Below are 16268 nucleotides of genomic sequence, written 5' to 3'. Positions count from 1 at the left end.
TGGTGATTTGAGAGATGAGTTGATAAAGGACAGGCTTATGTGTGATATTAATAATGACACAGTGAGGAAGATTTTTCTTCAAGATAGTGATTTATTAAATAAGGCCACTGAGATTTGTCAGATATATGAGCTTACAGAAAAGCACACAAGTATGCTTACAAATTAAAATAGCTGTAGAAGGCACACTGACAAAGCTCATGTTGATAGCATGCAGCATGTGGTTAAAAGAAACAGGTCCAGGCAGATGGCAGCTACTGCAGGTCCTGTAACAGTCCCTGGGAAACCCATTCCAGGGCATGCTCATTGAAGCATAAGTGTGAGTTGGCAAAGTCAAAACCTGTGCCCCCACCTAGCTTCATAGTCAGCTTTAATAACTGTGGTGGAATTCACAAACCCAAAAGGAAAAGTGCTTAGCTTTTGGTCAGCAGTGTTATTCTTGCAAAAAAATGGAATCATTTCAAAAGATTTTGTAAATCAAATAAGGCACATTCTTTTATTAAAAGAGCACATTCCAAGAGGCAAGCTGATCAATTAGAAAGCTGTAACATTACTTTTTATGTTGATGATGTGTCTGTACTTGGTGAAAGAGTCAATGCAATAGATTTGTTGGCAAAAAATGAGATTTGTTGTATTGTTTGGATTAATGGAAGTTCTGTAGAGCTCAAAGTAGATACTGGCTCAAAGTCCAATATTATGTCAGCAGAAACATTTTCTAAAGTAAAAGTTGCAAAACAGCTTGATTTGACGAAGTGTGCGAAGGTTGTTGCTTATGGTGGTGAAGAGATTCAAACCGAAGGCTCAGAAGTGCTTTCACTTTACTCTGCTGGGAACAGCTATGACTTGCAATTTTTACATAGTTGAGAGACATGTGCAGTCATTATTAGGCCTCAGAGACAGTTTGAAAATGGGACAGCTTTCATTTAATAAAGAAGTTCACCATGTAAGCCTGCATGACAACAGCTCATATTTTTTCTGAGTATGTTGATATTTTTTCAGACAAACTAGGCAAACTACCAGTTGTGTACTCTATGAAGTTAGACCCAGAGGTCAGCCCAGTTTATCAGACCAGCACGGAAAGTTACAGTAGCTATGCAGAACAGAGTCAAAGCTGAGCTAGACAAAATGCTGCAGCTAGGATTAATTTGTCCAGTAGAAAAACATCCTGAATGAGTATCCTCCATGGTGGTATCTCATGAGAAAAGCTCGGATGATAACAGAATATGTATTGATTCCAGAGATCTGAACAAAGCATTAGAAAGGCCTCATTATCCAGTGTGCACAGTTGAAGAGGCTGCTACCCTCATGCCAAATGCCACTGTTTTTTTTCTGTCTTAGATGCAAAGAGTTCCATTTGGCAAATTTTGCTTGACCAAAAATCTTCATTGTTGACCACATTCAGTACTCCATTTGGAAGATACAGATTTCTGAGAATGCCATTTGGAATAAATTCTGCCAGTAAAGTCTTTCAGCATGCGATGGAGCACATTTTTGCTGGCTATCCCTGTGCTATTATAGTAGATAATATTCTAATAGGAGGCAATAGTGAAGCTGAACATGACAGAAACCTCAGAAAAGATCTGGAAAGAGCATGTGAAGTGAATCTTAAGCTTAATCCTCAGAAGTGCAAATTCAGGCTATGACAAGTTACTTATGTTAAACTAAGATAAAACCTCCACGCCAAAGGATCTTCTTTGGATCCTTTGGCGTGGAGGTTTTATCTTAGTTTGTGGTCCTATTACTCGTGTTTTCTACAAGTTACTTATGTTGGTCACTTGTTTACCAGTTCAGGCATATGACCAGAGCCTTCCTAGCAAACAGCAATTCTTGAGATGCCAGCTCCAGACAATGTTCAAGCCCTATAACTTTTTCTTGGCATGGTCAACTATCTAGGCAAGTTCATTCCAGATTTGAGTCAACTTTACACTCTATTAGTGGAGCTGACATGCAAAGATGTAATTTGATCATGGTCAGAACAGCACCAAATAGTATTTGATGTCCTGAAGCAGAAAACTGCCAACTCACCAACTCTCAGCTACTATGATATTCACAAACCAGTTACTCTTTCCTGTGATGCTTCTAAGTTTGGTCTAGGTGCAGTCATTCTTCAAGAAGATAGACCAGTAGTCTATGTAATGAAAAATCTTACCCATACTGAGATGCAATATGCCCAGATTGAGAAAGAGTTTTTGGCAATTGTGCTTGCATGTTCAAAGATCTATGATTATATTTATGGTCGACCTATCCAAATCGAAACTGACCACCAACCTCTTGTTACTATTTTGAGAAAGCCTATGCATACAGCTCCAGCTAGATTGCAATGCATGATGCTCAAATTGCAGAAGTACAATTTCAGTCGTTTACACAAAAAGCAAACTTCTTTATCTTGCTGATACTTTATCCAAATTGCCCAGAAAAAAACACAGAACAGCATAACAATGAGCAACTTGATTTTGAGGTCATGGAAATAAGAAATTTTTCTTCCACACATCTTGATGAGCTCAGAACTCACACAGCTTCAGATCTAATTCTCCAGAAGTCAACCACTTAGTCAGTCAAGGATGGCCGTCAAAGCAATTTTGTTTACCAGTAGAAGTGCAGCCATATTTTCTGTACAGAGATGAGATTTTATCAGACAATGGTATCATCATGAAAGGTCTTTAAGTGATTGTATCAAAATCCTTGCAACAAGAGTACATCAAGATTTTGCATTGTGGCCACCCAGGAACTGATTCTACCAAAAGAATGGTGAGAGGTCTAGTATTTTGGCCTTCTATGTCAGGAGATATTAAGAAAGTACTTTCATCTTGTTCAGTATGTAATAGTACAAAGCCATATCAGCAAAAAGAACCACTTCAGTTAAGCCAGATTGCTGAACTACCTTGGTCGACAGTAGCCATAGATATCTTTGAGTGGAATGGTCACAACAATTACTTGGTGTTAGTAGACTCTTATTAAAATTTGTTAAAGATTGACCTACTTCCCAAGCTAACCTACAGTAGTATCATTACTAAGTTGAAGTGACATTTTTCTGTCCATGGTAGTCCACAAAGAGTTATTTCTGACAATGGTGCCCAGTTTACTAGTCAGCAGTTCAGGAAATTTGCAGAAAAGTGGGACTTTGTTCATATTATGAGTAGTCCTGAATACCCTCAGTCGAACAACTTGGCTGAACATACAGTTCAAAGTGCAAAACAGCTGTTAGAGAAATTCAGACGTGACAATACCAATGTTTTTCTCAACTTCTTAAATCTCAGAAATATTCCTTGTGATAATCATCTTGGTTCACCTGTCCAGCGACTTTTGTCGAGACAAACCATAACCACATTACCAATCAGCAGTAATTTGTTGGTTCCGTGTGCCAAAAACAACAAAGCAGTAAAAGCCCAATTGTTGAAAAAGCGTTTGTCCCAGAAGTCTTACTATGATAAAACCAGCAATCTACTCAGTTCATTGAAAAAAGGGGAGATAGTGAGGATGCAGATGTCAAAAGGTTTTGATCTCATCAAATTAGTGAAGAGTTTGTGTCAAGAGCTGAGATCGTACATTATGAAACCACAAGGAATGGAATTCAGACGAAATCAGAAGCATTTATTACTAGTATCCGAGCCAGTGTTACAACATCTTGCCTGTGACAAAGACTCTAGTTCTCAGAGTGATTTGTCCAATGTTCCTGTTCCAGAGGACATTCCATCAGCAGTCCCCATTCCTGAGAAAATCCCTGAGACTTCTCAAGCAGAACATTCGGGGTGACTGTCCCTGTTGCTAAACCCAGTCCTAACTATTATGTCATGAGATCAGGTCTCATCTCGAAACCTATTTCCAGATACATGGCAACCTGGACATGAGTGTTCTTTTCTTTAGTAGTGTCTGTACAATTGCATGCCTATTAAAATGTTATTGTTTACATGAGACAGCTCAGCAAAGAGGGAAGATGCAGATCAGAGTGTATGATATACAGTACCTTTAAAAGCTTTACAGTGAGTCAGCACATGCCTATAAGTACTGAGCACATGCAAGCAAGAGTGCCATTTTGAGTGAGCAGCCGGAGTGTGAGCATGCGAATATGCAGTCAGTCAGTTATCTAGACAGTTTGTTTAAGTTTAATGTTCCTGACAACCATCCTGATGTATTTGTATACAATAAACTACTTAAACGAACACAAAAGATTCAACGTCTTCTTAATGCACATAAGAAGCGCAGCAGGTCTGTCTAATGTTAACTCAAAGGTCTTTGGTAGTTCACCAAAATAATCTAGTCTGTTCTCAATTTGCTTATTTGTAATATTTGGACAGAATATGTAATTGCTAGAAGCTCCATTGTGCCTGACTGAGAGTGTTTCTTAAACAATCTGGAATTACAGAGCTGACATAAGTATATTTTTGCAATTTATATAACTGTTCAGTGTTTCTTAACAATACTGCAGTGTTTTTATTTAAGTATATTTTTGCACTTTATCTAACTATTCAGTGTTTTTTAACAGTACTGCAGTGCTTTTATTTATTTGCCTAGCAGTACCGGGCTGTTTTTATTTATTTGCTTGACTGAACTATTTACTTTGCTGTGTCTGTATTTATATATTTGCTGACCACTGGTTGAATTTTGTTTCCTAATCTTTGCTGAATTTTTTTATTTTTGTTCTAAGGCATTTGGCACAGTACTTTAGCTTGGACTAACTGGTTCCACTTAGGGGGTCCTTTATAGTTCTCTAGGGCAGCAGGGACTTTGTAGAGAACTCATTCCAGGGTGGAAATACTGGTCAAACAGCTTCTGTATTATCTGATTGCCTCAAGGTATGGCTTTGCAAGGGTTCTTTATCTTGCTGGTATAAAATATTACTTTTGTGTGAATTCCTGCTCATCTTGCTAGAAACTTCATTGTGCCTGAGTGAGAGTGTTTCTTAAACAATCTGGAATTGCAGAGCTGAAATAAGTATATTTTTGCAATTTATATAACTGTTCAGTGTTTCTTAACAATACTGCAGTGTTTTTATTTAATTGCTTAATAGTACTGTACTGCTTTTATTTATTTGCTTGACTGAATTATTTACTTTTCTGTGTCTGCATTTATATATTTGCTGACCTCTGGTTGGATTTTGCTTTTCTGCCACCCTCCTACCCAACTGCTGTTGTGTTCTTAATGTTAGTGGCTTTTGCAGTTGCCCACCCCTACTGTACATTTGATCTGGGACACTCTTCTCAGTCCCATCTCATTAGCTCATTCTACCTAATAAAGAGATCATTTGGGAAGGCCAAACCCCTTAGTTCCTTAACCTTGAATTACCTTCTGTTCCTCCTCTCTCCTTTTCCACTTTACTAGCAAACAAACAAAAAACACTTTATTCAGCAGCTTTTATTGTATTTGCTTCCTCCTCCTACTCTATTACTTCATCTTGGTTTTTCTGCTACTTGCTGCTTGTTCACTAAAGTGTTCAATTGCATCTTTTCTGTTGCATTTATTAATGTTTGTTTATAGCCTGTTAAAATTTTAAGTGTTATTCTAAGCCTCTTTGTTTTGGTTTAAGCACTTGAGCTTTAGGCCTACCCCTTAGCTTTCCATGGCCTTTCTCCCTCAGATTCTGACAGATATGGATGGACAATTTCCTATAGTTTCTCCTGCCAGTCTGGTTGATCTGGGCATCCTGAGACAGTGTAGCAACTGCCTCATGTTCACGGACAACAATCTACTACTACCACCTGGGAACACAATTTGCGAGAGATGCAATTACATTTGGAACCTAGAGTCTATGCTCTCTCCCTCACAAGCCAGTATATCTGGCACTGAGAAGGTTGTCAACACAATCACTACACCTCAAACACCACCCATACCTATACAACATACATCCACATATGCAGAAGTCCTCAACAATAATGTATCCAAACAAAAGAAACTTCTGAGGCAAAAACACGAGCAATCTCCACAGCCCTCCACATCACATACTACACATAGTCCACACACCTGTGTCTCACAGCCACTAAGGCTTACTCATAAACCCAACATATTAGTCATAGAAGACTCCATTGTAAGACAAACAGATGTGCATCTCACCAGGCTGCATAAGGAGAAAGTCATGGTTAGTTGTCTGTCAGGGGCCATAATCTGCCATATCACATATGCACTCAAGTCTCTCAATAACAGGTACTGTTATGACTCTGTCATAGTAAATGTTGGCATGAATGACTTGAAACATACCTCCCTGGACTATATGAAGAGTGAAATTATTGTAGTCACTGAATATATGTCCCAGGCAGGTATGTCCCTAGCCTTAAGCAGTATGTTACCATCACCCAGAATGATGCCTCAATACAATCAAAAAATTATTGACTTTAACAACTGGCGTAGTTTTTGGTGTCATTCCAGGGGGATCCAGTACCTGACAGCCTGGGAAGATATGATTGACAGATGACAATGCTTTGCCAGAGATGGCCTACATCTGTCTCACTTGGGCTTCAGGCTTCTGGCAAAGGCTCTTGCCTCCCCACATAGTGCCTTTTTTAGGAAAAGTGATGAGGCTAAAATTACCAACATACAAATTTCAACAAAACACATATTAAAGGTCATGCTGCTAAATGCTAGGAGTCTAAACATGAAACTGCACCCATTGCAAGCATTCTTAACCCTGGAAAATACTGACATCTGTGCAGTCATAGAAACCTGGTTCAAAGCTGCGGAGAGTACCCCAGCCTTACCTGGTTACTCATCCTAGCATGCATTCAGGCTCCAAAGTGTGGGCTGCAAAACCACTGGAAATGGAGTTTCAATATACATTAAATACATACACACCTGCAGGCTCATCAAACAGTACGACACACAGGAGACACTCCATGTGCGGTTAACCATTGACAAGACCCCCATACAAATTACAGCTAGCTACCGGTCCCCAAATCTGACTCAAGATGCCCAATCTGCCTGTCTGGACCTGATTCAACCCTTTACCCTGATCCTAGATGACTTTAACTACTCAAACATAGACTGGAAGAACTACTCATGCCAGAACACAAATGCCCAGAGATTCCTGGATTTTGTCAATGCAAATGCCTTGGAACAGCTAGCTGATACCCCCACAAGAGGTGATAATATCTTTGACTTGGCATTAACCAACATGAGTAACCACTGCAGCATCCCTGCAGTGTCATCCTCCCTTGTAAGATCTGACCAGAAAGCAGTCACTTTTGAAGTCACCATCTCCCCCGACCCCCTTCTAGCTAGTCAAACAAAAAACTTCTCCAAAGCTGATTACAGTCTCCTGAGGGATGGTATAAACAGCTTTACAGCCCCTTCCCCCTATTTTCACACACGCACACACACACACACACACACACACACACACACACACACACACACACACACATATCCATTGTCAATGTTTCCAAAGCTAATACTTCTTGTCAGAACTGAAAAATGTCAAAGTTTGCTTAGAAATCATGATGCCTGGATTTGAAATGCTAACCTAGCAAAAAGTGAGAAAGTGAAGACTGCTAAGTGAAACACAGAAGGTGAAGCCAGTGAGAACAGAGAGTGCTAGCTAAATATGTGCTAAGGTAGATCTATTCCAGAGCACCCCTTTGTACAGCCTGTAAGTGATATAGCCTTTCTCTCAAAACTCAGAGCATCAGTTACTCTGCAGTCTTTTCTTCTCTCTGTGTGGTGTTGAGCCTGAACATACGTACATTATGAACAATCTCTGCCATGGACATTAAAAGAAAAGTGAAAGAAAGAGAGAAGAAAGAAATTGCATCCCAGCCTTCAATCTAGGTTTCATAAATCTCTGTATAGAGTTGAGGTTTCATGTAGTCTTGGCCCAGATGAGTTATCTTGTGCATTAAAAGTAGACTTCAGTATATATTAGTAGAACATTTATGTGTTCTGTTCTGTAGTCAACTTTCTAATGGAGTTGTTCCACCTGAGAGGAAGCAGTCTTATGTTGTGCCAATTTATAAATTTGGGGTCAGAAACCAATTCAGAACCTCAGGTCCATTAAATTTATCTCCATTCTTGTAAATGTTTTAGTTGCTGCTTTGTTGAGATTCTGAAACAAACTAACACTTACTCCTCCAGTATGAATCTTTACTAACAAAGATTCTTAGTGGAGCTCCTTATAATGCTGTATCCTTTGTGGTAACATATTCAGATTGATTTAGCTAAAGAGCTTGGTACTCTCCCTCAAATTGTTACTAGACTACCCCCCCAGATTCTGCATGCCTTGCACAGCATGCAGGATTAGTGCAGGAGCTCTAGCAGGCAATATGTGTGCCATGCGATCCAGGAACAGCCTGCAGAGGCGTGCACAAGCACTCTTGCACTAGTCCTGCACGGACTAAGCCCCTGTATGCAAATCACCCCATTTGCAGGAGAAATCCATGCAAATGAGGTGAATTTGCACTCCAGGAAGCTTGAAACTGGCCGTGCAGGACTAATGCAATCTGCAGAAATGTACTCAGTTAGTAACCAAGTACATTTCTGCAAAATCCAAAACGGAGCTGTGACAGCTCCAAATAAAGGCTGCATATCAGTCAGAAATCATGCCAATAGCCAATTATAAGGCCATTGACATTGCAAGCAATACAAAAAAATAAAAAAATCTACTTTTATTTATTTTTTTTTTTGCCTGTCTCGGCTGTTTAAGCATATGGCAGCAGCACGCAAACGAGATTGGGGGGAAAATAATAAAATAAACCTAAAATAAGCATTCTAATTAAAATCACTATTCTGCCATGAAAGTCAATGGCAGGCAGAAGACAACATGGCCAGTGAGTAGTAGTTGCTAAGAGGGGAGGCTCAGTGTGAGACATGTAACTATGCATTAGCAGGCAATCCTATGCAAATGAGGGGAATATAGTGAATCCCAGTTTTCCCCAGCATGCTAGTCAGGTCCTAACAGTGTAAGAGTAGGAATAGCTTGGCGCGAGCCTAGGAGTTAGCTGACATCATGGGGGGGCAGTGTCAGGCATACTGTAAGTGGATTGGAGCCCTGTGGCTCAGGTTTGCTCCTAACTAAGCACAGCTAAGCAAGAGGGTGTGCCTGAGTCTGCCTAGCACTCTTTACATTGCCTAAGTGGGTGTGCACGCCACGCACCAGGTTTTAAAGAAAAATAAAAAAAGTTAAACCAGGAAATAGCAGCACTGTGCACATTTGAGCACTCTGTTTGGGCGGAGCACCCCCAGGCTTAAACAGGAAGGCAATGGGAAGGGAAAACAGTAGTAGGAAGGTAATCAAGGAGAACTAGCATAGCTGGCAGGTGAAATGTATCAGAATCAGCCAATTACACAGGCAGCAGACCAGACCAGCCCAGAACACTACTATAAACTATGCAAACACCTTCCCCTCTGGTTTTTCCCACACTCTACACCAGTGGTGTATACAAGTGGGGAACATTTAACAAACAAAACAACAAAATGATAGGGGCTGCAATAGCTATCATACAACAACTTGTGGAAGAGGCTGAGGGTGGTGAGGATGTTAATGCTGTCGACCAACCCTTAGTAAGAAGACGGAGAAGAGTGTACAGACCCAGGGTAACCTACCAGGGGCTACATGAGCTGGAGATAGTGGAGCACTAAAGGGTGGACAGAGACCTCTTACAGCAAATTGTTGAGCTGTGCTGGCCACGCATAACACAGAACTAACAGAGGGGAACCCATCCCAGTGAATACCAAAGTATGTGTAGGCCTAAGAATACTAGCTACAGGTACCTTCCAAAGGCCAACTGGGGATATGATGGGGATCTCGCAGGCATCAGCATCCAGGGTACTCCACCAGTTCCTAGATGCCATGTCAGCAAATGTCGGTGAGCACATATATTTCCCCAACACCCATGATTCATTGGCCAGCAATATGCAACTGTTCCACCAAATAGCAGAATATCCTGAGGTAGTGGGTGCTATACACTGCACACACATATGCATCAAAGCACCACCCAGTGAGTGGGGTAGGGTCTACATCAACCGCAAGGGCTTCCCCTCCATCAACTGCCAGTTCATGTGTGATGCCCAGGGCATAATAATGAATGTGTGTGCTGGCTGCCCTGGAAGCTATCACAATTCCCACATCTGGCATCTGATGCAGCTGTACCAGAGATTTGCCAGTGAGGACATCCCTCACGGTCACCTAGTGAGGGATGCTGGATATGCACTGGAGCCGTGGCTGATGACACCCATCAGAAATACATACATACCCGAACAAGAACTCCATAATGAGGCACACGCACAGACCAGAATTATAGTAGAGTGTGTGTTTGAGATGCTCAAGTCACGGTTCCGGTGCCTGGACACATCCAGTGGAGCCTTGCAGTACTTACCAGCTACATGCACCCAAATTGTCATCGTATGTGCCATGCTACACAATATGATCCTGTGGAAACAGCTGCAGCAGGAACAGCACGAGGCAGGGCCACACAGCTCCCCACCATTGCCAAGGCCTGCACAGGCACAGAGTGACTAGGAGGAGGAACAACCTGAGCCTGCCCCAGTAGGCAGAAGGAGGCATGCCCAGTATGCCCTGGCCTTGGCAAAGAGGCAACGCATAGCACATACACTGACACAGGAGGGACCCAAGGAATAACACGTCTCTCTGACTCTCACATACAGTAAAATAGATGCCAAACATGACACTACCTGTGATCAACCATGTGTAAAGAGTGTACTATGTGCATCTGACATAGGCAGCCCTGCAGCACCACCCTCAATACTTGTGCACCCACAAAGTAAATGACTCACACATGCCAATCAGGGGGGTTCACATACCCAACAACAATCACAGCCAGCAGGACAGGTGTAGACAAACACAAACAAAGGCTGTGCTATGGCTGCTGAATGATGCCTATGGGTAACCCCCCAGGCCTACACAGACAGACTACAGCAGGTCAGGCAGTGGGACATTAGTTCTGAAGGGTAGGAAGTCAGAAATTAATATGTAGGTAAATCAAAGCTAAGATCTGTAGTACACTGGTATGCCTCTAGTCAGCATGATAGGTTAGAATACAGAATGAAATGGAGTACCTGACATACCAGTACAGTCATAGCAAATGTGTACAAGTGTCAGGTGTGCCCCCCATCCTACGTAGACATGTATAAATAGTCAGGTGTGCCCCCCATCCTACATAGAAATGTGGTAACATTCAGGTGTGCCCCCCATCTTACGTAGAAATGTAGTAACAGTCAGGTGTGCCCCCCAATCCTGTGTAGAAATGTAGAAATAGTCAGGTGTGCCCCCCATCCTATGTAGAAATTTAGTAACAGTCAGGTGTGCCCCCCAATCCTGTGTAGAAATGGTGAAATAGTCAGGTGTGCCCCCCATCCTACGTAGAAATGTAGTAACAGTCAGGTGTGCCCCCCAATCCTGTGTAGAAATGTAGAAATAGTCAGGTGTGCCCCCCCATCCTATGTAGAAATGTAGTAACAGTCAGGTGTGCCCCCTCCAATCCTGTGTAGATATGTAGAAATAGTCAGGTGTGCCCCCCATCCTACGTAGAAATGTAGTAACAATCAGGTGAGTACCCCAATCCTGTGTAGATATGTAGAAATAGTCAGGTGTGCTCCCCAATCCTGTGTAGGAATGCAGAAACAGTCAGGCGTGCTCCCCCTAACCCTACTTAATTATGTAGTAATGGTCTGGTGTGCCCCCCACAATGTGATGTACACATGTCATAACAGTCAGGTGTGCCCCCCCCACAACCCTATGTAGAAATGTAGTAACATGTATGTGTAGGCCTAATACCAGTGGAGCACTGGTGCACAGAGGTGGCCAAAGTAGCAGGATAGGTTGTAGCATCTGCACAATATGCAGGTATGTGTGTGTTAGGTTGGTGTGTGTCCCATATTGTGTGAGAGTGGTCGGTATGTATACATGTTGAGGTAAGCCTGGTGGCCATTGCCCACAACAACTGATGACAGGGACAAGTCCTCACAACTGCAGTGCCATACACAATACCCATCAGTATAACACAAGCTAGCAGTAAGCCATTGCAAATGTATGGTGGTAATATATGTCACCATCTGAAAGACTGGCATGGCATGGCTGGTGGTCTACATATACAAGCAGTACATAGGGGAAAGTACCCCAGACATACAGTATATATTGTGTCACTGTGAAATGGATACACCCTTGGAAACATACATACAGGTATGCATCACATTATTTGGTCCTGTAGTAGGGGATACTGGTGTTGTCTGCCCAAACACTCACAGATCACAAAGGAGGTAGGACTGATGTATTGGGAAACAGCTGATGTACCTGCACATGCAAGCAGAACTGGAATGCCCAATGCATATCTGTGTGTCAGATGCAAGTAGTGTCCATAGCACACATCCACCCAGCTCATGCAAACACCATCCACAGGCACCTCTCTGGTCATATCCCTGCTGTGGGGAATGGGTACAGTAAGCACCCACCTGTACATGGCAGTAGCTGAAGACTGCAGCATGCATAGCAGGTGTCCCTTGCAGGTGTGTCCCTAGCAGTAGGTAGCACCCTGCCAGCATCCACACCACCTGAGCAAGACTGTTAGGAGGTATTAGCATGAACACCTATCACACCTAACCTGTCACTCCAGGGAAATATACAGTATGGCGGTCTGGGACTGTAGGACTGACAGAATGCAACGACCTGCCACATCTGGCATGCAGCAACACCTAATGCCCCACAGGCGTCTGCCAAAGGCCTGTGTCTCACACTTACAGCCAATGCATGTTATGTCATTGACACCCAAATAACAGCATAACACACTCCACATAAGCCATATGCAAGACCATGTGGACAAACCACAGTAACATGTCCACCATGTCCCACTGCATGAACTGTGGACCAACACTAACACATACCTATGATGGGACAATACCTTTAGGGAAAGTATCAGAGAATGTATGCATAATGCACGGAAGAGGTTAGAATAATAGAGGGGGGGTGGGAGCATGGGCAGCATGGAATGTGCAGGGTCTGACACCAAGCTGTGTGCACACACTATCCCTGGCTACAAACACATAAATGGGTGACTACACACCTGCCCGTACTCCACAATACGGTAAATATCCTGACCCATGACCCCTGCCTATGGCTGACCTGTGCGAATCTGTACAGCCTTGAGGCATTGCCACAGCAAGATAAGCCCATACTGTCATGCTGATGGATGTACAAGTATGGGATCCTCTGCCAGTACTGTATCAAGGTGCTGAACCGGATACACAAACCCAGCAGCAAGTGTCTGCAGCTCCCCCTCCAGAATGGCATAACTTACCATAAATACGTAGGTTTTTGCCCGCAATACCAGACACAGCCGCAGCCACCCTTGTCCCCCAAGACATCACTGTGAGCAAGAATGTCCACCTGATAGTACATGAGGACAGAAAACATCACTGTGTATAACAGTACATGTCTGAATATCTTTGCTAACAAAAGTGCCATGCAGCTGAAGCAGCGCAGACACAATCACCTACAGTACACACTATCCCTTGCACAGTTTGTCCCCATATTGCCAAATGATTGATGGATACCCTGCAGAAACAGTATGCTACCTGTAGCTGTACAACACAAAGGTCTGCACTGCAGTACAAACTACCTGGACTTGATCCATACATTCAATACAGATGGGCATACTGGGCATGCTCACACACTTAAACAAATGAAGGCCATTTCTGCAAACACCAGTGGACCAGACATATCTGGCACTCGCAGATGTTAGTGCAGACACTCCTCAGTATGCACCACTCATGCTTTGCACACACAGTGGATAGAAATACAGACATATATCAAAGGACAACACACTATAATAAGCCAAAGGTAGTTGTACATAGATGTGTGGAAGATGGTGACTGTTACAAGAAGCCATCCAGGCCTGTTCCACCCAGCACACAGTCAAAGGGACACAACCACATGAGGTTCAAATGTCACTCACTGTAGATACTAGCCACCAGTATCTGTTAGAATTACAGACTATGTGGTGCAAGTGCTAACTGTGCAACATGACTGTACAAGAAAGTAGTCATCTAGCAGCTGTATACACATACCTGTGAAATATGACCTTGTGTGTGCCTGCATGTGGTGTGTCAACCTCTAGATGAATGGGTTATGGCCCATGCACACACACTGCCCTCCCCATAGCCCTACTATGACAAGTCTGCTGAAGTCATCCACTGTGAAATACACCTTTGGGAGAGCTGTAGCCCAGTAATCTACATGGTGTGTCCTATAACTGTGTACTGCTGTAGTGTGATAAACTAGTTAGGTAGGAGTTCTAATCCCAGACATGGCAACTGTGTGTGTGGCTCTCTGTCTGTGTAACGACCAATGCTTTTTAGGCTAGTCACACTCACTACAATTCAAATACCCTACTTTGTAGTGAAATACACCTTTCGGAAAGCTGTAGGCCAGTAATCTCTGTAGCACATCCTATAACTGCATACTGCTGTAGTGTGATAAACTAATTAGGTAGGAGTTCTAATCCCAGACATGGCAACTGTGTAGAGAGCAATGCTTTTTAGGCTAGTCACACTCACTACAATGGAATTGCTCTACTTTGTCAAGGCTGCTGATGTCATACACTGTGAAATACACCTTTTGGAAAGGTGTAGCCCAGTAATCTCCATGTCACATCCTATAACTGCATACTGCTGTAGTGTGATGAATTAGTTAGTTAGGAGTTATAATCCCAGACATGGCAACTGTGTGTGTGTCTCTGTCTGTGAAGGGAGCAATGCATTTTAGCCTAGCCACACTCACTACACTTTAAATGCCCTGCTTTGGCAATCCTGCTGATGTCATTCATTGTGAAATACACCTTTGGAGAAGAAGTACTCCAGTAATTCCCGTGGTGTGTCCTATAACAGCATCATGCTGTAGTGTGATATAGAACTCTGGTAGGGGTTCTATTCCCCCACATGTCGTTTGTGGATGTTTTGTATGTGTTTCAATGTTTGTGTAGGGAGAAATGCATTTTAGCCTAGCCACACTCACTACACTTCAAATGCCCTACTTTGGCAATCCTGCTGATGTCATTCATTGTGAAATACACCTTTGGGGAAGGAGTACTCCAGTAATCCCTGTTGTAAGTCCTATAACAGTGTCAGGCTGTAGTGTGATATAGAACTCTGGTAGTGGTTCTGTTCCCACACATGTCAGTTCTGTGTATTCCAATGTCTGTGTAGGGAGCAATGAATTTTAGCCTAGCCACACTCACTACACTTCAAATGCCCTACATTGGCAATCCTGCTGATGTCATTCATTGTGAAATACACCTTTGGGGAAGGAGTACTCCAGTAATCTCCATGGTGTGACCTTTAACTGCGTAGTGCTGTAGTGTAATAAACTAATTAGGTAGGAGTTCTAATCCCAAACATATCAGGTGTGTGTCTGTGTTTGTAACTCATATCATGTGTGGAGGTGGGTGTGAGTGTGTAACAACTGGGCTCAATGTGGAGCAGGTTTTGCAGATTTCTTATATTGTGGCCCTAGTATATATCACAATGTCCACTGTACAGGGATAACAGATGTGAAATAGCTGAGAGACTTGGGTGCAAATCCATACCCCTACATGTGACATCAATGCCAAGAAAATAAAGTTAGCAACCCTGGTGTTACCCAGAGAACACTCTCAACCCATGTCTCATACACACGCACACTTGCCTAGCCAACAGCCACTATGTTGGTAGTACCCTGCATATTGCCCACTGATAGTAACCATGGTTTGATTGCAGTGGGCAACACAGGACATGGCACCTTGTCCATCTGTCCAATAGGCACGTACATGCCAACAGTGCACCTTCCCCATGTTCCTATAAAACTGATTATTTAGTAACTTTGGACATCAAGTCTCTGTTTACCAGTATACCTAATGATATAGGTATTGATTATCTAAGGTTGTATTTGATATGGAGAGGGATTTCTAGAGACCGAGTGATAAGGATTACTATGTTATTAGAACTGGTTCTTAATAATAATGCTTTTATATTTGCTGGTAAGTATTTTTTACAAACTATTGGGGTGGCGATGGGTACACCATGTGCCAATTCATATGCCAATTTGGTCCTTGCATACTGGGAACATACATACATTATGGATAAAGCATTTTTTTTCAAAGTTCATTAAGTATTATAAAAGATTTGTGGATGACCTCTTCCTTATTTGGGGAGGAGACTTGGATACCTTGAGAGATTTCATTACTTATATCAATGGTACTACTAGTTTCCTCACATTTACTAGCAAATTCTCTAGAGACTCTATTGAGTTTTTGGATGTATTATTAACTATGGAGGGGGACATGATGCATACAGTGATATAT

Source organism: Protopterus annectens, chromosome 17.part0 (genome assembly GCF_019279795.1).
Source record: "Protopterus annectens isolate FY-2018-M chromosome 17.part0, PAN1.0, whole genome shotgun sequence".
Taxonomy (NCBI): domain Eukaryota; kingdom Metazoa; phylum Chordata; order Ceratodontiformes; family Protopteridae; genus Protopterus; species Protopterus annectens.
Note: the sequence above shows the minus strand (reverse complement) of the source record.